General features: G+C 37.2%; 1 non-coding gene across 1 annotated transcript; it reads right to left on the bottom strand.

The window, feature by feature from the left end:
* Window positions 1-4,161: 4,161 nt before the first annotated feature.
* LOC124892459 lies at window positions 4,162-4,267 on the bottom strand. The gene has a single exon (XR_007050263.1). It is a non-coding gene; the product is annotated as a small nucleolar RNA R71 (small nucleolar RNA).
* Between the last annotated feature and the right edge of the window lie 201 nt (window positions 4,268-4,468).

Raw genomic sequence — 4,468 nt, 5'->3', positions numbered from 1 at the left:
TTTACTTTTTCTCAATTGTTAAACTAGAATTGGATAGTCGGCGAACGCAAGTCCCTGAGAGATCGATACTTGAAATTCCTTAAAGCCACTTTACTACTTGATAAGACCACGTACACTTGTGTATGTGCTTGGACACTATCAAATACACGCAGGACCAAAACCAAAATGAATAGCCATATAAGGGGTCATATAAGAAAGGATAGACCCAAAATCTAGTAGACAATACATATCACGTGAGAAAAGTTTTAGCGTATCAGTAATAATATCAAGAGACACTTTAGAGTCCTGACAGGTGGAAAGAACATATAAAGAATTTCGACTAGTGCCAGAGCTAGAAGTAGCACCTTTTGGTGAAGGAGCTGAAGAAGCAGTAATCGAGACCTTATTAGCCCCGGTAGCAACATCATCGAAGGGATAGTTCCTCTGAATGTGGCACGACCGGCCGTATCTGAAACACTTATTTCTCCCCTCATCACAAAAACCATGGTTCAAATGACCACAAAATATGCAAAGAAGATATGATGGAGCTAACTAGGTCCCTCTGTTCTGATATTGGGCACCTTGTACCTTAAATGCACTATTGCTCTAAAAGCAGCCATCACTGGATGGCTTAGGATATAGAGCACTAGCCATAGAATACGAACCAGAATTTCCCCACTTCTTCGTAGACCATTGTCTGCCATCACTACCACTATTCTGCTGGACTCCACATTACTCTAGACCTCTTACTTTGCCTTTCCTTTATTTCAACTTATTTCTTCTATTCATCTTTAACCTTCTGCATATACACCATAAGCTTAGAGATTTCAATATCACTATTCAACAAAATTGTCTTGCACTCTAGCACCAAGTTACGAGACAAGACCGAAGCAAACTTTCTCATCTTAGCCATCATGCTTGACACTAGATCAGGAGCATAATGGGATAACTGATGAAATTCCAGAGCATACTCTTTCACATTCATCGTACCTTATTTCAGATTCAGAAACTCCTCAACTTTAGCCTCCTTCAACTACTGAGGATAGAAATGATCCAGGAAGGCACCCAAAAACTTATCCCATAGTGCCAACCCCACATCATCACCCCTATACTTATCCCACTCCTCATACCACTGATATACGATATCCTTCAACTGATATGTGGTAAATTCAATACCCTTAGATTTAGAAGCATGCATAACTCGTAAGATCTTTTTCATTTCATCTATAAATCCTTGAGAATCCTCCTCAACCTTAGAGCCTATAAAGGTAAGAGGATTAAGCCTCATAAACTAACCGATTTGAATAACCTCAGAAAAACTCACAACAGTACCAGCAGTACCCGACTGTCATGACTAAGATATCACCAACTAGGCCAACAGATGAATAGATCGATGAAACTCAATATTAGAAATGTCTTCTTGGGATGATGGGGCATGATAATCATCAGCTTAAAGAGCTCGATAAGGACTAGTAAAGACCAGTGGAACTCCACGTATGGTAGTACAATCAGGAGTTGGAGCCCTAGACTGGGTCTGAACACCAAAATTAGGATGAGTTCCGCCCACATTATCCTCAAGTGGAATAGAAGAAGTTTCACAAGCATTAGATCTTTGGGGAGGCATGATCCGAAACATGAACAAATAAATATAAGAAGAGTTTCATGACCTTAGATTCTATAGCCTAAATAAAGAACACAAGAAAGAAAAATATTCCTAAATGTCTCATAGCCTCTCTCTCATAAGTGTGGCATGCTATACATCCATGAAAGAAATTCTACTTGGCATGACTTTGTGGATACCTAATTGACCATAAAGCCAGGCTCTGATACCAACTTTATAATGACCTAAATCAGGGCCTGGCCATGATGAGTATCTCAAGTCCATTGAGAACCAAAGACCAGTCCCTTTGGCTAGCCAAATAGAACTTAACACACCTGACAATAGCTGAATTTAGAACATGTTACAAGCTAGAAAGTAATAAGTTCTAAGATATCTAAAAGTGTCAACATCAATACCCAATCTACAATAATATCCACAAAGCCTTTATACCAAAAAACAACCTATGTCGGGACATGCCTCCAACCCTGATAAAGATAATGACAATGTAAATGTGAAGTCTTTAATTTTATTTTATGGAAGGAAAACCGATGGAATGATCAAGTCTTTTAGAGAATAAAAGTGCACCACTTCACCATAACGATCGACTCTGAGATCACTAATTAGTGGTGATTTTACAACTTATTTGCATAAAAAATTTATGCACATTGCCATGTTTTGTATAAGTAAAAGAGACATCAATATATTTTTAATGCACTAATATCAATATTTTGCAGGTATCTAGTTGAGAAGATGGAATGATATGGATTGGATCTCCAAAAAGGGATAAAATAGAAGGAAACAGAGTGTAGTTGGAGACCTAAAGTAGTTCAACCTCAGTTAACGCGACTGCATTCCTTAGGTCACGGTCATGATTAGTCAAGATGGTCAGCATAATGTGATCACAGATCCCAACCATAATTGCATTGTCGTAGTCACGATCAAACCAGCATGATCGTGATTCAACGGGAATATGACCCATGGCAGTTTTGTAAAATTACATAAACGAATCCCAAATCATTTTTAGGAAAAAATCCTTTCTTCATTGGGTATTGCTTACCTCCTAGATATTTTTGAATTAAAATCAAGAAACCTTAATTAGAAAAGTGTGTAACTATTGTGGAGATTTAATTTCTTATTATTTTTATAAAGAACGAATGCTTTGGATAATCCTTATAGTATATCTCTCTTTACATTATTCATGAGTATCTAAGTAAATCAGTCATGGGGTTACGTTACACTAAAGTTTAATTGCATGTAGGTGTTGTTGTGTTTGCATGATTCTTAACTTTTGAGTATGGATTCCACCATTACTTGCAATTATGAGCCGAAATTTATGGATGAAAACCCTAAATCTCCAAATGGGTTTGATGGGTGAAAACTCCAAACTGTATAAACCCTTCATCATCCTTGAAAGAAGGATGAAGGTGAACTTGAGGTAACCAATAACATCCTTCAAAAAGGGTTATAGAAGGACAAGGTAATGGTGGACAATTGAGCCCATGGTTTACTACCTCTTGTAATCTTAGAAATAAGTATATTTGGAGCATAAATTATGTCAAGAGCATTATCCTAGAAATAGAGATGCTTGATTGAGGTTTTGAATGATTACGAATTGCATATTTGTTAGGTGCTCGCAAAAGTCAATGGGTGAAATCGTTGTGGTTTTATTGAAAGATTGACCACAATGATGTTAGACCTAGCCTATCCTTTAGTTAAAAACTAAGTTTCATGCTAAACCATCATCAACCCACATGTTTTACCTTTAGGTAGACATAATCCCAAGATCTCCTCAAATCTTGATTTTAAATCAAAAGTATTACAATCATGCATAGTTAGTTGAAAATCATTGCAAACTATTCCCACCATGTTATTTTACATGTCGTGTTTGTTATCATTTTGGGTAACTTTGTAGTAATTAGAGCACCCATAGGACTTGAAATTTATAATTAGCTCTTTATAGATTCGACTCCAGCTCTAGTTGGGTTATTGATAATGACTGCCTCACCCCTCAAACATGGGAGTGAGTTAAGTGTTATCAAAATGGCACAATTGTCGAGGAGTAGAATATAGATTTCACTTGTGCGGTGTGATTTTTACTTGGGAATACCCGAGTTGGTATAATTTACTTTATTTATTATTTTAATTTTGTTTTTAGGTGATCGAAGTGTTAATGGAATAATGAGTGATAATGCAAGAAACATTGGCCCATTTGATGGTCCTCTAGATGATGAAGGCCAACTAAATGAAGAGGGATAAACAAGTGTAATCCATATCCCACCAACTAATGGGAACATAGTCTTTTATGTGACTAGCGTTATGCTTCACATGTTGCAAATGAATGGATTGTATGGGGGTCAAGCCTTTGAGGACCCAAATGTCCACTTGAAGAATTTCATTAAGGTGTGTGCGCTATTCAATATAGCTTACATTACTTAAGAATCCATTTGGCTTTGCCTCTTTCTGTTCTCACTAATGAGAGGAGATTTTATTGCTCCGCTCACTTCCACCTGGCTCTATTACATCTTGGGATGAGCTTACTACGGTGTTTCTTGATAGATACTTCCCACTATCTAAAATGCTTCAAAATAAGGACGAGATTGTAAACTTTCAGCAAACAAATGGAGAATCATTGTTTGAAGATTGGGAATAATTTAATGGAAACTTTGCCCAATGCCCAAATCATGAAGTCCCAGAGAAGATGCTTCTTGAGATTTTCTTCTGTTCCCTCGATCCTTTACACAAAATGGTGGTGGATAATACGATGAGATACTCCATAGTGAATATGTACCACTAAGCAGCCTTCCTATTGATAGGAGAAGTGTCAAAGAAAAACCGGGGTTGGCATACCTAGGATACCAAAGTTCCCAAGATCCCTTCCACTGCTTTCAT

Source organism: Capsicum annuum, unplaced genomic scaffold (assembly GCF_002878395.1).
Source record: "Capsicum annuum cultivar UCD-10X-F1 unplaced genomic scaffold, UCD10Xv1.1 ctg4748, whole genome shotgun sequence".
In the NCBI taxonomy this organism is placed as follows: Eukaryota; Viridiplantae; Streptophyta; class Magnoliopsida; order Solanales; family Solanaceae; genus Capsicum; species Capsicum annuum.
Note: the sequence above shows the minus strand (reverse complement) of the source record. Positions and strands in the feature narration are given on the sequence as shown.